The 18,737-nt window shown below is 33.6% G+C and overlaps 1 pseudogene across 1 annotated transcript in view; it reads left to right on the top strand.

Annotated features, from left to right (window-relative positions):
* The window catches only part of LOC143249383 (uncharacterized), a 72,052-nt pseudogene that overhangs the window by 29,547 nt on the left and 23,768 nt on the right, over positions 1 to 18,737 (top strand). The window contains exon 2 of the transcript XR_013027751.1: positions 16,923 to 17,170. The product of XR_013027751.1 is annotated as an uncharacterized LOC143249383 (transcript). The remainder of the gene's footprint in view (positions 1 to 16,922; positions 17,171 to 18,737) is intronic.

Below are 18,737 nucleotides of genomic sequence, written 5' to 3'. Positions count from 1 at the left end.
AGTTGAACTGTGGGTAGTAGGATTAGATGTAAGTAACTAAACAAGGTTTGGGATATCACTGTTAGGTGTGTAATAACAAAGTTTTATATGAAGAGAAAGGATTTGATATAGAGAGTTAAAATAAGTGGTAGGTTATCAGGTTTGCCGTAGAGAATATCACACGACATTAAAACTAAATGTAAATACAAGATGTGGTTCATCAGGAGTTTATCCTATTAATGTTGAATTGGAATAATTGAAGTATGTTATTGCAAATACCTTTTCTGCTTCTGGTGAGTTTATCTTAAAACTTTGAACCATTGTTTGAGGAACTGACTGACGTTTTCTTTCCGAAAATGCCAACAACTTTTGAGGTTACTGATGTTTGGAAGATTGTCGATGTGATCTACATCTTCTGACGCAGACCAGAAAAGACAAAAAATCGAGGCTAGTTAGTTTGATATATTTTGTTAACAAAGAGTTATGGTCTTTTGTTATAAATCGCTAAGAAAAGGATTTTAAAGGTTGTTCTTAAACGATACTCAAAAAATATTATGAGAGTGGAATTTTCTGCTTCGTTAATTTCTTCTTTGCTAAAACACTCTTGTATGTCTTCAGTTTTAAAGTCTCTGATAAGATGCCTCGGTTATCTTGCGAGTCAAAACTTTATATGCATGTTAGATGAGTTAAAAACTACATGGCAGAGAGCAAAGGCTTCTCATAATAAAATTCCTGACGAATTGACAGTTTGTATTTAGAAACCTTTTTAATCGTATTTATGTTAACGACTTTATAAACAACATAGGTAGTAGTATTTAAGTCGCTACAAATATTTCTATGTTATAAAGAGTTGTTTCCTTGGAGATTTGTTTTCAGATAAACTTTCAGTGAAGAAGCAAGAAAAAATTATTTCAATATTAGGGATTTGAAACTACACCCTTGTGGTATAAAAAAAATAATTGAAAGGACTGGCTCCTTGTGTGACAGGAACAGCTATTCTTGTGAACAAATATAATGTTTTGGGCGTACTTGTCGATAAAAGCCTAAAGTGTTTAGATAAGCTTTCACTTGTATTGCAAAGAGTATATGCAAGTCTGGGATATGTGTATGAAAAATTTTGATTTTAACAGTAATAATGTTACTGTAACTTTGATAAAGTATTATGTTGTATTTCATCAGGTATTATTTTGTATTTCATGCCCAGTTTTGGATCTTGTTATAAAAAGACGAATATTTACTTCCTGTAGGGTATGACTTTTATTTTTATCAAATTTAATACATTGGAAACAGGTATGGAGTGTGGGGAATATTACAGTAGTGGAGTAACAAGGTAAAAATGGAAATTGTTTTTACTACGAATATTAAATATTTTCTTCGGAAGTTCGGCTCTAAACATATTCTTTGTAAAACAACAACAAACAAACTATAAGTGTTATAATTCTGTTGGGTGATTTGTTAGATAATGTGTAATTACTTTAAATGTGTTTTTAAACTTTCTAGGTTTGGTATATGAATATGTAGGGTTTAATTTAGTTTGAGTGTATGGCGTTGTTCTCTAGAGGAATCATACTGTTCAGTGGTTGTTAACACCACAAGACTGTAAGCAAACACAACCAGAAAGAAAGTTACAAGCTATTAACTGTAGAAACCTACAAGGCTCTACATAACAGGAATAAGTCAAAGCTTTTCCTACCTAACTTGTTTTTTTTTTTTTTGTAATGTGCTCATTGTCACTGGCCTTTTTGGCATCAACGTAACGAGAACTATTGACGTGTTTAGAGGCACCGTTCGTCAGCTATTGTTAACCAATTTTGTGTCGAACGTAGCTGTTAAGTTACACAATGTCTTGTGATTTGTTTCTTTGCACTTGGCGAAATATAAAGATCAAATTATAAATGTGTCACTAGTGGTTTATGAAACGGAAAGTTTGCCATAGACCTGTTATGTCTTTTTGACGTGATACCTGGAGGCTGTTTAAAATTCAAGGATTTTTCCCCACTATACCTTATTAAATAGCTAATATATTTAAAACTAAAATTAGCCTAGTATTTTCTCTTGTTTAGAGAAACTTGTCATTCTTACATTTCTGCCAATGAAAGTGTATTGTTGTTTTCGGAATAACTTGATTTTTTAATATTAAAATTACTGATTCCAAATAAAACAGTTTAAAACATGGGTAATATGTAAGTTTTTCCTTTGTCAATAAACGAGATAATTTTTTTGACAAATACCATGAGATATGAACTTCCACTTGAAATGGAAGTATACCTATCAGTTAATTAATCTTTTTTTTATGTGATATTTGGAAAAGTTACTTGAAGGCTATCTGCGCTAGACATACCTAATTTGAACTAACAGACTAGAAGGAAGAGAGCTAGTCAACAACAGTCACCACTAATTTATCAACGATTAGTGGGTCTTGATTATCACTCCTATAATGCGCCCAAAGTCACAAAGAAAGGTGTGCGAGTTTTATATTTTTTGTCTACAGGAATGCGAACCATGGGCTTCATAGATACGCAGAGGCGCGCTTATCACTAGTCCACTCCTGATTTTACTGTAGGAAGTAAAACTTAACCGTCTTACAAATTACATCGTTTGTTAGTTTCAACGGTTACGAAAATGTTATTAAATACCGGTTTATGGTTGGTAAACTGATCTAATTCTTATGTATGTTCAAAGAGTTAAGTTGATTTTAGTTCTCAAATTTCAATTTGTTGCAGTTGTACTCAATTAAAAACGGACAACAGATGGTGGTTTATAATAACTCAGTAAGGCTATTTTTATAATAATTTCTCTAAAATATCCATAGAAATAAGCTGAACACGACTTTTATCCACGTTAAAAACAGAAGATTAAGCCTTATTAAAACAAACAAACATTTATTTATCTCTAAACATACGGGGAATTAGTGGTTTTTTTTACCATTATATTTTCAGGATATAAAGTTATTAAAACTTGTACAACGTAAAAACATGTAGCTGAAACTACGCTTTCAAGCAATTAGGAAAAAAACACTTTACGAAACATATTTTTATTTATTAATTTATTGTCAAAACACAATTAAGCTTTGGAATTCATTGACAAGTTTATATTAAGTTTTAAGAATCTGCAATGAGCTAGTTTAATTTTAACCCAATAGTGCACTATATTATTGTGAGATCTAAGTTGTTAGATAAACTGCGCGCTGGGACAGAGGGAGCCTTTAGATTTACGACGCTAAATTCAGAACATAACAGATAGCCTTCTGTGTCTTTGCTCTTAGAAAACACGCACATTTTTAGTCAATATCCAAAATATAGTTTTCATCAGAAGTAACAGATGTCTTCAGGGGTAATGGATTCGTCCAATTAGATCGTAAAAAGAGATATTTCAGGCAAACTATTTCAAATTGAAACATAGAAAAAAGGGTTATTTTCAGAGTTCTTCAACTTGTAAAAAAATATAAATAACTATTATAAGTAAGTATTGAGACTACTGTTGTTGAAATACTTGAACAACAATGAATATTGTTTTATGAAAACGATTATTTTAAGTTTGTTTGTTTTAAAGCAAAACCACATTGGGCTATCTTCTGTGTATAACGCTGGGACTAGAAACCCAGATTTTAGCGTTGTAAGTAAAGAAACTCGTCGCTTCTTTCTCATTTTAAGAGTTTATTTTTGAATATCGCGCAAAGCTACACGAGGGCTGTTTGCGTAAGCCATCCCTAACTTGGCAGTCTAAGACTAGGGGAAAGGAAGCTAGTCATCGCCATCCATCGCCAACTCAGGGGCTACTCTTTTACTAATGAATAGTGAGAGTGATCGTCACTTTATAACGCCCCCACGGCTGAAAAGGCGAACAAGTTTGGTGTGACAAGGATTCGATCCCGCGACCCTCAGATTACGAGTCGAGTGTCTTAACCGCTTGGTCATGCCAGCCCCCACTTTAAGAGAGCATCAGCAGTTTCTGTAAACCTTGTTATATTTTTAAATGTGTGTGTGTGATATATATATATATATATATATTACGTATTAACACAACTTGTCAGTTTCAATGGTTCACAATTATTAACAAAAAGGAATATTTATGGCTTGCTCAAACAGCTAATTCTGTCACAGTATTACTTTGTTTCAGGAACAAAAATGACTTTAAAAACAGAACTACTTTTATTTTAGACACAAATAATCAAAGGTTATATATTTCTCGTTAATAAAGATTTGAAAAACTGGCCATTATCTTAGAAATGGTGACAGGATGCTAAATTCTTCTGCTTTGGGGAAGAACAAATCAGTTAGATAATACATTGAAAACAAACGCTACCAATCAGTATTTTATGTCATTTCTAACATCTGACTAACGGAGCCTTATAAGATCATTTTTCCGTAATGCAGATAGTGTAGTAAATAATGTATTACGTGTCTCGAGAACAAAATTGGATTTCAGACATTGAAACAAATGCAAATAGCGAAATAAACATTATGTACGTTTTAGAAAATATGCAAATACGGTTTTTACGGAGAAATAGTGGCGGGTGCCGATAAAATGTTTATTGTTTATTTATCTATAAAAACATATCAAACAATCATCGCGCCAGAAACTTTGAAACAAAAGCTCGAAAAAATCTTATGTGATTATTTTCCTATTGTATTTTGCGACAATGACCGTGGACAACAATGACGGTCATGCAAATTCCTAGCCTCTTTTCACTAGACATGAGTAGTTAAGAAGGTGCACTAGACCTTTTCAGAGGCAGGGATATGCCAGTCATGAAAAAAACAAACATAAATCAATCCAGGTTCATTGAACAAATGAATATATTACTAATATGGTTTGGCCCGTCATGGCCAGGTGGTTAAGGTACTCGACTCGTAATCTGATGGTCAAGGGTTCGAATCCCCGTCACACTAAACATGCTCGCCCCTTCAGCCGTGGGGGCGTTATAATCTTGTGGTCAATCCCACTATTCGTCGGAAAAGAGAGTAGCCCAACAGTTGGCGGTGAGTGGTGATGACTAGCTGTCTTCCCTCTAGTCTTACACTGCTAAATTATGGACCGCTAGCGCGGATAGCTCTCGTGTAGCTTTGCGGGAAGTCAAAAAATCAAACCAAAAAACTAATATGGTTTAAGCTATAGTATTGATATACACCTTCCATTTCCAAGTCTTTTTTTTCTTCTTTTCCACTGTCTGTTGTCATCCGTTAGTTCAAAACATGCGTTCTAAAGAAATCTTATGATTAGAAACAATCCATGGATCATTTATATTATCTGCCCTCTTGTCGCTTAACGATACGTCTGAAAGCTTATAACGATAAAAATTAGGTTTCGATATCAGTGGCGGGCACAGTATTGATAATCAGTAGTTTAATTCTTAAAAACAACAGAAAAACATAATTTGCTGGCTGTCGTTATCTTCAAGCAATAACCCTTATAGAATTAAATGCTACTTAAGTTTTAGAAGGGCGTGACTTATGGATAGTATGCCGGACTGTAAAGTTGTGGGTGTATGGGTTTGTTTCATTGTTGCAAAGTCGTGCTACATTCTGTGAGACCGTTGTTGCGCAGTAAGAGTAAAGGTCAAGTCTAACTATTCGATTACTGTATTCCAAAAGTTGGCAGTGAGTGTTGTTAACTAGTTGCCTAGATCTAGTCTATCAGTTCAAAATTTTGGACACCAAGTGCAGATAGCTCTTGTGTATCTAACCGCGAATACTCCAGACAAACAAGTGCAAGTTTCAGCATTTCCGGAAAAAGAAGTGCAATACATGTTAAAACACTGACTCATGTTTATAATGAAAAAATTATAAGTTGTGTGACTTTATTCTGTTTTAGAATTATTGAAATTCCATTTCAATAGCAGAACGTTGTCGGCCTTACATGGTCATGTGGTTAAGCCACTCGACTCGTAATCCGAGGGTCGTGGGTTCGAATCCCCGTCACACCAAACATGTTCGCCCTTTCATGGTGATGGTCAATGACGGTGAGTGGTGATGACTAGCTGTCTTACACTGCTAAATTAGGGACGGCTAGCTTTGCGCGAAATTCAAAACAAACTAATCATTGTCAAGATGCAACAGTGTAAAGAGGATTGCTTATCGTAAACTAGACGACATCAATATGGCCTCTTATTATGTAACATTCAAATATATTACAAATAATAAAAACAATCTGAAAAATAAGAATAATGTATGGATAAATACACAAAACCATACAAAAAAAATCACTATATAAGTAGGCATATCATTCGAATAAAATATTTTATTTACAACTAAATGTTGAATTCCTTTCATTTGCATGAATTTGGATTCGAATAAAATAGTTTAAACTGAATAATGCTGTAAAGTCTTGCAATAGCTAATTTTCATAAAATTGTAAATTGATTGAGTAGCGACTTACGTTGTGATTTTTATATGGTTTTGTGTATTCATCCCTACCTTGTTTCTGTACATTTTGGGATTGCCAGCCCTACGTTATACTTATGTTTTCATTTTTGTTTTACTACGTGTTCCTCTTGTTGTTTTAAAACAGTTTTAATGTAACAGTTTTAGCCTGGTATAATGAGTTGTTTCAATGGACATGATGTGTTGAAATACTTGTACTGCTTTTGCACTCCCCAAGTTCAAATGCAACATTTTGGTGGGTAAGTCAGTGTAAAAACTCGTACATGTTGAGCTAGCCCTTCTGACGTCAAAAGCACAATAATTAACAGAACATTTGATTTTTCACTATTCACCTGTTTTCTATTTAAGTTGTATTTTGGCTAAAGTGAAGGTTTTAATAGCTTTTGGAAACCTGGTAAACCTAAGTTAGGTGTTTATAAAAGTCTCTTAGATTGTAATAAGAGAGATTTGAGACTGTGATGAGTAGTACATACTACTCATCAGCCATTTTTTCTCTGTCCATCCTTACATACTAATGCCAACCTTGTTAAGTGATTTAGTGTAGTATTACAAGACAAATTTCAGTATTATTGACTATTGTATTTGATTTATTGAAAGCACTGAGATTAATATTCATCTTTGTTTTTTATCCATTCGTATTCGTAAGAATCGATATGTAAATCAACATCAGGAAACTATCTATTTCCCACAAGGGCACCACTATTCTTCTTGTACGTTTTAGTACAAAATAAACGCTTTAATATTCCCCAGTGGATTAGTAGTAAATCTGGAAGCTTATGACGTTAAAAATTGGGTTTCTGTACCCGTGGTGGTCACAGTCTAGATAGCTTAATAACAAACAAATATATACGCAATAATTAAATAAAGCTTTTAATTTTTTCTTGTTAAAAGTTTTTGTAAGTAGTCATAATAAATATGACTAACAGTTGTAACCTGGTCATGAAGGTTTTAAAATCGGTCAACTGTATATTTTCTGCTGTTGCATTCGTATTTCAAAAAATTCAAACCACTGTAATGTAACAGTTATCAAATATTATTCCGTAAAACTGCTTATAATTTAAAGCTTTTACAGAGCACGTGACCATCCCGTGATATTGCACTGTGGAGAATTCTTGAAAAGGTTCTCTGTTCCTTAAAAACTGAATGCTTCTAAAATGATTTAACATCATTTTTCTTTTTTATTTGATTTAAGAATTTTTTCTCTTCAGATTTTCTAAGTTTTCACAATGCAATTCATGTTATCTTTTTGTCAGATTTTCTATTTGAGCTTAGTTTGTTTTCTAAAACATTAAAAAACAACTTTCTAAGCAGTGTCTAGATTTCCGATACTCAAATGACAATGAACTGATATATAATCAAGCCAAACTTCACTTTTAGAATCTAGCTCATTTAAAAACTGTTTTATATTGGACAACAATGAAATGTACAACTGGTATATAATACCTGAAACAATGAAATCCTAGAAAAGGTCTTAAAAGGAAAAATTAAAGAAACGGAGAGTAGCTTTGGTGTTTTAGCTCATTAAACTTTGTAACAAATGGAATAATCTTTGTGTGCACAATGTTTGTGATCCAATCTTTTACTACAAGCCAGTGCTGCCATCGTGAAATTATATATGCTTTTTTCAAGCTGTATCAAAATTAATATCAAAGTTGAACGACCTAACTAAATTAATCCATTTGGATAGTGAACCAACAAAACTAATGGCTCTCTGAGGTCAGAAAAATTATCGAACAAATAATTGTGTTTGACTGAAAAAAGAGAAAGAAGAACGCGGTTTATGTTAGACGAATGCTATGTCACGAAATAAGGAAACTTATGGTTGATGTGTTTTAGACATTTGATTTTTCTATTACTCATATTCTTAATGACACTCAGGAGAAAACTGTTTCTAAGAATATACGTAATAGTCTTCCGTGTGTAATCAATGGCTAATTTTGGTTGTTTACGCTGTAATATTTAACGTACAATAGAATAGCGCTAATAACGCTGATACACGAGTTCGTAAGATTATTGTATTTTACCTTGTCTTTTGTTTGAAAGCAAATAAAAATAATTATTGTTTCAATACATCACGTCTGTTTATTTCACATGTTATAAACAATTTAAAAACTATAGTCTTAGTTAATGAGAAAAAAATTATACTTTAGTCCCACCAAATGTCTGTCGCTTTCGACATTTCTTGATTTTCTTTTATAACGCAAAAAACAGTTGTTTTCTTAATTTGGTTTCCTTAAAGACTGAGACAACAGTGTTAAAGTGTTATCCTTATTTTATACAGTTTTATTCAAGAATTAGAGAATCGTAGTGTTCACAGTGTTCAGTTTGAAAGTCTATAGAAGTGAAGTTTTTTTACGATTAATAGCAAATATACGATTTCTATTTAGCTATTAGTGTAAAGTTTTAAAAAGTACGTAGTAAACTAGTAAATATTTAATTATTAACTTAACATTCTTAATAAGTAACATGGAAACTTGGGAGACGGAGCAAGTTTTTGTTATATACCATATTATCTACATTAATTTCTGAAATTTGGATTAATTACTTGAAGTTAATACAGCAATGAAACCAAACCTAGGAGAAATTTTGGCATAATATTCAACAGTTATTGTTAACTATGCGATTAGTGACTGTATCTTTTTATCTTTTTTTTGTATTCACGAGTTCTACCCAACAATTCACGTAAGGAAACATCAGTTGTTTTTTTTTTAATTCTATATTGATGTATTGTATATGTAAACAAGTATTTGATATATGTATTTGTAATGCACGCGTGAAAACAGATAAAGCAGTAAAAAAAAATAGAACAAGTCAGCTAAGTAAGATAGATATGAAATATTTTGCTTATCAAACTTTCTTTATGAAAATTCCTTCTGGTGGTTAGTGAGGAATGTTACTGTTAATTGCAGGGAATTTTGACTCATGCAGATTTAAAAACAGCTTATTTGGTACAGGAATTATGAATTTACATATTTTTGTGAATATATGAAATTGATACTAAAATTATGTAGACAGAATAACAAACTAACTATTTTTACACGTCTCTAATTACGAAGATGAAATTTATAAATGTAGAGTATGTGAAAACTAAATGTATACACAGTATATCCTGATCGTACAGACAGCATGGATTGAACGAACTGGTCATTTAAACAGTATAGAATTAATAAACTAATTGTATCCACTTATGGGGTGTGTGTATGTGTGCGCGCCTGTATATATAGACACACCATACTGGCACGATATTCCGATCAGAAATATAGGATTGACCTAACAACGTGTTCTTTCTCGATAGAGTGAATTTGTATATCCTGATAATATAGGCACCAGAGACGTGAAGAACTAGTTATATGTCCTGGTCACACAGGTAAGTTGACTGACGAAATTGTTACATCTCCTATTTATGTAGACACATTTAATTTAATGAAGTGACTAGATATCTTTCACATAGATAAGATGGATGTGTTCAAATGATTATATCTCTTGGTCATACGAAAAGTAAGGACCTAATGAACTCGTTGCATCTCCTCATTGTGTAGACGCAGTGGGTGTAATGAACTAAGTACCCCTTCTGACCATAAAGATAGGTAGGAGATAATGAACTGGTTACTTTTCTTCGGACCAGAAAGACGGGATAAACCTAATTATTTGATTGCATATCCTGGTCTATATAGATATTTAATTGTAAGTCTTAATTATGTAGGCAGGATAAATACAATTTCCAGTAAAACGCTGCTCGATTGGAAAGTATCTAAAAATAAATATAGATATCTCTCTTTCTATAAGCTAGAATGTTCTTTATTTAAGAATTAAAAATTATTAATAATTTTATTCTGCTTACAGTACCATTAAAGGTGCTACTTATAGAGAAAGAGAAACTTTATAAAATTATATTCCAAGTACAACTCTTTGATAAACAATCCTTTACTTTATTCTGTCTATATATTTCATTATAGAGCTTTTATATTTCTTGCTTGTATTTCTAATCGGTTAGGCCCCAATAAAACAAATAACTTTTATTATTTTTTAGTCTGGAACATAAAAGTTCCATCAGTCCAATTACCCGAGTTCAACTTATCTCTTCAAGTTTAACACCTTTTGAAAACTTGATAAATCTGATGTTGTTGTTTATTAGTTCTTTTCAGACATCAGAGCTGAATAAAACGCTCTGGTTTTTATGCTTCAAACTACATCGCTACTGGGTAGAGATGTATTAAATTCACCTTTTTATTGTATATATTGGTGTAGTATTATTGAGTAAATTCCCGAGTAATAACCGAGGAGGTAGCGTATGATCGAGTAAACATTTACCGTTGTTATTCTGGCCTGTATAAATTGTTCTGAGCATTTATTCGTCAAAAGGCATGTACGTATCTGTTTTGTATAACGGGGTATAATATTTTTCGAAACAAAGCAACGCTTTGTTCAGACAAATTCCCTGTTCTTGGTGTAGAGTCATGCCTTGTCACGTGCAATAGGTTATAGAGCATCAAATTGTCCAACTGTCCAGAAATGGTATGAAGCAATCGAACGTTGCCGGAACAGTAGACTACCCGTAGTGCACTGTGTCCAGGATTCTGAAACGTCATCGGGCTACAGGAAGCGTTATTCCAGGAGAGACTACTGGTAGACCCAAAAACTACTGCCCGAGATGATCTTGTTTTGATCAGGTAAGAAGTTCAAGGTTGAAAGAAGTTTTGCAACATCTTACGACAGGAACGGCATGAACACATCCATTCCAGGATATCCAAAATAATACCGAATAGGATACTGACCAAACAAAACTATTTTGCAAGTAGGAATATCTGCAAACCGATAATAACCAGAATTCACCACAGTCACTGTTTCACTTGGATAAGACAGCATGCTGGCTTACAGTTAGGACACTGGTGACATATCATTTATTCAGATGAGTCTTGTTTCTGGTTTATTGAAGCTGGTGATAGGATTTGTGTCCGTCGTTTGTCTGGAGAACAGATGAGGGGAAGACTATCTTTCCCACAAGAGGGAGTGCAGTTCATGTTTGGGCAGCTATATTCATCATGGTGGAAAAATTGTTCTTCACATCCTTCTGGAAATCCTCAAGGGCGCCTCCTACAGGAATCACGTGGAGATGATACTTAACATCCTCCTGTTGGAAATAATCGAGTGCGATACGTGCAGTATTGGTAGTGGCACAGTCATTCTAGAATAAAAGTTGTTGCCAAACCTTGCCATGGTTACTAAAATCTCTAGATTATAATCTCATTGAGAACTGCTGGGAAGAAATAAAGAGGACAATTGCTAACCACAACCTTAAACCACCTACTGCAGATGAGTTGCAGCGCCTTCTAGTGACAAGTCAGGATGGAATCCCGATGGATTACGTCAATACCTACCTCATCAACAGCATACCACTTTGTCTTGCAAAGGTTATTAGGGTGCGAGGAGGACCAACCAAGAACTGAATATTTAATATGAACTTATGTAAGGTTATAGGCGCTATTTATACAATTTTGGTATTATATTTTGTCACTGTATATGTTTCGGTAAGGTTTTGCTATAATATATGGAATGTTGAATTACAAACCTTCCTACAGGTGCCTGATCAAATTGTTTTGGTTTAATAAATCAGTCTGACGTTCGTAGAACGTGTCATTATACAAACTAAGCACGTAGATGTTTAATGCATTAATCAGTTTGACACTGTTACGCTTATTTGTATTCCATCTTAATACAAAATGTACAAACATTTTGGCCAACAAGCTATAATAAACTGTGATGACGAGAAAATACTTGTAGAGAAAAATATATATGTATAAACGGCTGGTTTGGGTTGAGAAAATTATGTAGAGGAGCGAACAACGCTCTTCACAAAGAACCTGACGATGACCAAAGTAGGTCGAAACGTTGTTCGCTCCTCTACATAAAAAAATTCTCAACCTGAAGTAAAAAGCTGTTTTTTTTTCACGTGATGACTCATGACCTTGTATATACTAACTTTCAATCTATACTGGCTATTACGTTGACTCGGGTAACAACTTTATATAAAATATACATATTTGAAGCATTTATTATGTTTATAAAAACGAGAGTAAATATTTGCCACATTACAATATCCCACTTTGAAATGACCCCACTCCGTAGGTCAGTGGTAGTTTACGGAAGAACATCACTAACATCTGGTATTTTATTCCCTTCTGTGGACAGAGCGAAGATAACCAATTGTGTAGCTCTGAACTTAAAGGGGGGTAACTGCCTTAAAGTGAAACATGAGAAGTTTTGTGATAATTTAATGTCTGAAGGATAACAATTCAAAGGATCTCCTGACCTGGAATGATGGTTTAAAATCAGGTCAAAAATAAACATCTTCGACAATACAGTAGAAATCAAAAAAATAAAATTGAAGCACAAATACAATGTTGGAATGGTAAAGTTTATCCTAATCGGAGAGGTATCTGCTGACGTAGGACCCACGAAGTGATACTGGATACGTCATATATTTCCAAGCCTTAGGTTTGAATTGAAACTGGAGGTAGAAAAATAGGAACAAATGTGTATTTTCAAGTTCACAGCTCCACAAATTTAAAACTACATTTCACTGCCTCGAGACACCTTGGAGAGAGAGCTTCTCATAACGAAACCTACTGGCAAAAACAGAATAATTAAAACTGGAAAAGGTTACTACAGTGGATCACTGATTATCCACAAAATAATGAAAACTTACCTCCTGTAACATTTCATCTTACATGCTCACATACCTGTATGAAGAATGGGATAAAACTTAAGGTGTCTTAAATCAATGAGTAGTGTTCTTAAAAGAAAGAAAGAAAAATAACCTACCCTACAGATTCCAATAGATCGCATAATATATATACACATATACTTAAGTTGTGTAGTGGCTCGGCATGGCCAGGTGGTTGAGGCACTCGACTCGTTACTTGAATTCCCCCCACATCAAACATCCTCGCCCTTTCAACCGTGAGGGCGTTATAAAGTCACGGTCAATTCCACTATTCGTTGCTAAAAGAGTAGTCCAAGAGCTGGCGGTGGGTGATGATGACTAGTAATCATCTCTCTAGTCTTTTACTGCTAAATTAAGGACAGCTAGCGCAGATAGCCCTCTTGTAGCTACAAACAAGTTTTGTAGTTAAAAATATCTATCACTTTAACGTTTCTGTAATAAACAACGTTTCAACCAATACGTTCCATTATTTTGATTTAGAATATTGCATTAGTCCTGACCAGTAACGGCTTCTTATAAATTTCATTTTGTTATTAAAGGATGTTATCACCTACATTTATTACTTTAATAGAGATCACTTTTACTCCTTCTAAATTTTCTTTACCAATGAAGATATCTATGTTTGTAACTTCAGTACCGCCTCGTACTTTTATACCTGTAAAGGAGCCTCACTGGTAAGTAGCTTCATTATCCATATTCATCAGGTCACTGCTGACGATTGTGTTTATCTTTAAACGATCCCTTACTAGTCAATCGTATTATTAATAATAATCATGAATTCAGTGCTTACTAGGATGTCATTTTGAAACTACCGTCACTAACAAATGGCACCTTTGTTCCAAGTCTTTAAATAGTTGTATACTAGTGGATAATATTTACGAGTTAAGAGGTGGCAGATATCGTATTCTTCATAGCAGTTGAGGTTGTGTTTAATATTTTTGTAAGTTGTACAAATATCAGGATAATGAGCGCTACATGTCGATTTAATGGTAACCAAGATTGTCAAGTTAGGTATTATACTTTGGTATTAAATCAATATTAACTATTAGCGCCATCTATTTTCGGCATATATAAATTATAGGATAAATAAATTTCAACGCGATAGATAATGCTTTCTTAATATTAATAAATTAATTCTACTTTTTACTGTATTCATAGTTCTGATAGTTGAAAAGCAAAATAAATTTTTCTTTCTCTTGAATGATATATTTTGTATTTTGTTTTGATTTAGAGAGTCGTCCTGAGTATTAAAAACATTTTCACGAAGTGACTTTAAAGATAATACTTCTAGTTATTATTATATAGATTAGACAGAACTAAGTCACTAGAAAATTCAGTTTATTACTTCACTGTTAAAGACGTTTAAGTAAAAAATTGAGAAGGTTTAGGTATCTGGTTGTTACAAAATAAAGCTACACAGTTAACTAATCGTGATCTAAGTTTTAAGTAAAATTATTGCTTAACGAAAACATTTGGAGTGTCAGATTTTCAGGTATTTTCAGTATTAATGTAAAACGTAAATAATCTAGTTACGTTCAAACTACAGGGATAACAATTTATTTAAATATTTCATATTTCTATAGTTTTTACATCTCTTTTGCCCATAAATAATGTACATTAATAACTTTCTTTCTCTGACCAAAGTAAATATTACAGTACACCCACATCAAACAAAAGAAATAATACATTGTGGCGTTTCTATACGTTCAGTCAATCTATTATTGATTTCAAAAATTCAAAGAAATGATTATTTTAAAATCAACTTTTGGAAAAAAAACAACAACTGTTGTTTGGTCACCATTTCGGCTAAGTGACATCTGAAACTCGTTTTGCCCCAAATGTTGGTTACATAATTATTTTTCTTACATAGAAACCCCAAATATTTGTGTACATTAAGTGTTTTTTTTTTGTTTTTTTCATTTATGCTGTGAGTGTAGGTGTCTATTATTCCTGTTATGGTTATTTACCAATGAGTATGGACCTGGCATGGCCAAGCGTGTTAAGGCGTGCGACTCGCAAACTGAGGGTCGCGCCAAACATGTTCGCCCTTTCAGTCGTGGGGGCGTTATAATGTGACGGTCAATCCCACTATTCGTTGGTAAAAGAGTAGCCTAAGAGTTGGCGGTGAGTGGTGATGACTAGCTGTCTTACACTGCTAAATTAGGGACGGCTAGTACAGATAGCCCTCGAGTAGCTTTGTGCGAAATTCAAAACAAACAAACCAATGAGTATTTGGGCTTAGATATTTAATTCCCTGTATAAATGTTTTCCCTGTATACACTGAGAGTCACACAACACAGGAACAAGAGATCCAAATTATTTAAAACTTTTAACATCTTCATTAATGTATTATATGCATGAATATAACTTACTTTACTTTTACTCTAAGCATTTACATGTTTACTTGGATGTTACAAAATTTGGGTGATATATACTACTCATGGTTTTTTTCCCTATGTTAATAACGTAATTATTAGATTAGAGAGCGGTAATTTGTACTGCCTCTGAGTGATATAAAGTTACATATGAAAGTTACAATAATTTATTAAGTATTTCAACTTCTACGTATTAAAACAACTCCCATCCCACGCTCTCGCTGTTTCTAAGAAATACTGAACTTAAAAGATAGATAGAAAGAGAGAGAAAAAGTATTGACTTCGTAATTCCACCAATTCAACACCAATCTATGGCGAGACGGTGACGTCATCATTTCACACACTGCTCAAAGCACTACTTCTGGTAACGCGGACATGTGGTGACGTAGGTCGGGGTGGGAAGTAAACTAGAGTATGTCACTGACGCAAACCAAGCGTTGTTACAGTTGAATCAGCTAGACCCTAGGATAAACCTGTATACGAGGCTGAGAACTTCACTATTCAGAGCTTGAATGGTCGCCAGTGGAGTAGGTCGGAGATTTTACCCAGAGAAACATTGAACAAATCAAGATTTTCAGGACCTGGAAGACAGTTTTTTCATACAGAAGAATTGGTTCTTGTTTGAGGTAGCTGAATAGATTCTTTTGTAATTTTATGTTTTGGCTTGTTGTTTCGTGTTTCTATTATACTGTAGGTAGGTTTGACCGATTAAACAGCGTTTGTGTTTGGTAGTCATATACAACTCTTTCTATATTTTTAATAGGTGTGTCTGGTGTCAGACATTTGTTTCTTTACGTTTTCTTTCACGGAGAACAAAATATTCGAATCTTCAATTTTACAAAGGATAATTATCTCTCTCGTATTCTGTACTTCTCTTATCTGAGGTGAAAAAATAATTTAATGAGTTGTATTTACACTGCTTTGGAATAACTTCTCTTGGTTCTGTGGCTCATCAACTGTATGGAGGAGCACTGATTATGTTGCTCTGTGCTGCTGTAATACGATACCTAGAAGCTCTGTTTGTTATTTTGTAATGCGCACACTACTTAATCCGGAATACATGTCAGTAAATTAGCGATTTTGTTACGTATTTATAGCTTGGCATGGAATTAATCTCCGTAAAGCAAAATCAGTTTCGTTTATTTTGTGTTTCAGCTTTCCTCTTCTAATTAAATGTTCATGCAACTATCGGTTTAATACGAATGAGTTCTAGTATAAGAAAGTTCGTGTGGTTAATACTTGGTAGAACTTACAAAGTACGAACTTATTTAATTACTGTAGGAAACAAGTTATTATAATATCTACACACACACACACTCTCACGTACTAAATAATATATTTTATTTAGACTTTATAAATTAATACACTGTTTCAAGGCATCAATATACCGATTTTCTCAGACACCATTCAAAATATTTAAGCCTTATCACTTAAAAGTTATTGAAATTTCTTGTCTTTCAGATTATGTAAATGATAAAGAAAGCGCCCTCTACTGTTCACCAGTCCAATGGCTCCTAGTATACCCGAGAAAGAGACGGATTCAGCGCGAGAGGAAAAACAAGCTCGATCACTAGCCCTAGAAAAAGCATATGTTCATGATGTATATGAACAAATTGCACCACATTTCAAGAACTCTCGATATCGAGCATGGCCACATGTAAAACATTTTCTTCTAGATTTAGAACCTGGAAGCTTAGTAGTGGATGTCGGTAAGTGGAATACGTTCGTATCTGAACAGGTATATTTCTTAACTTAAAAAAATCTTGTTGAGATAAAAGTCTGACTCATTTTTAGTCTGAAAAGAACAGAAGAAATGCGTGTTCACATGTACCACATTATACAGTTCTTTCCAAACATTACAGTTTTTAATTTCCATTGAAATGCGTATGGGTGTACAAATTACTTTAAATTACATATATGCTGAGAGAAATGTTTTAATTCTGTGATTTGTAATGAAACTTTCTTTTCACAGATCATATTTTACCGATTTCGGTAATGTGCGCATTCTTAGTATGTGATGCATACATATATATTTGTGTGTAACTCGGTTATTCCTGTAACACGTTTGTAACTCAGTGGACCCAAACAACTGAAATGTGAAACAAATGTGTGTTAACTCTCATTGTTACTTATAAACTTTTTGTATCAAATAAGCATCAGCTTTACTGTGCTTATTAAATTCCATCCTGACCAAAGTTCTTCAAGTATCGATACTGCTACGGTGTAATTATACATTCTATCAACAAACAAGAGCGTCACTCGAAGCTCCAGTACAATGTCTGTGTAAAGAGTATGCTAATTGTTCGTTATGCCAATTAATTGTTATTAGTGAAATATGGATTGTAGCTTAAACAGTTGATGGAATCATTAATTTAGAACTTACATTTCAAGGACTTGTTAGTTTGTGCTTATCTCGAGGACTTTGCTTCTGTTATCGCAATTATTTACGAACAGTGCTCGTTAGTTTGATTTTCTTGGGTTAGCGGAAGTAATATTTGAACAGTTAATGTTGTTGGCTGTCTGGTTCTAATACGCAGACTAACAGGATCGACTTTTATCATAAGTGTTAGTTTACTGATCGCATGTTGTCAGAAGTTCTATATTTTCAGTTCGTCAAAGACCAGAAAGTCATGTTCTTATGGTTAAAAACATCACAATGTGAGAAACAAGTAACACAAACGCTTCCATTATTTTGTACAAACTAGCAACATGATGACCAGTAACACCTCTATATGCCACTTGAATATTAAGACTAATTGTATTTATAAAGAAACGAGCGCATAAATTAAGTGACCAACATTTTCTGGAGACGTGCGTCAAACTTACGTCAAACTTCGACTGACCAAATGTAACGTAATAGCTGTAAAGATGAACCAGTCATGAATGACTATGCGAGCCGTGTGGATCGTTCGATCTGCTTCATCCCATCGATCCATAAATTCTCCACCTTTTGGTGGCGTTCCAAGAGTGCTCTTTTAATGAGGCCGTTGATAAAATTTGGAAAACCTGGATAACTGAGTCTGACTTCTGAATTATTTTCTACCTTACGAAACTTTTACTGCTGTTAAATGTACATGGTAACAAATAATACATTCTAGACAACATGAAACTCTGTAGGAACAATTATTTTCTTATGTTAGCAGTTTCTTTAGTTTAAATTCCATCTAGAATATGTCATTATAATGTACAGCTTCTTGCGTAAGCGACAATCGAAACAGAGATAACAGGCTTATACACTTGCAAAAAACTTCAAACTGTACATATACACACACACAC

The sequence above is a fragment of the Tachypleus tridentatus genome, chromosome 4 (assembly GCF_004210375.1).
Source record: "Tachypleus tridentatus isolate NWPU-2018 chromosome 4, ASM421037v1, whole genome shotgun sequence".
Lineage (NCBI taxonomy): Eukaryota > Metazoa > Arthropoda > Merostomata > Xiphosura > Limulidae > Tachypleus > Tachypleus tridentatus.
This window is presented reverse-complemented; position numbering and strand designations above follow the sequence as displayed.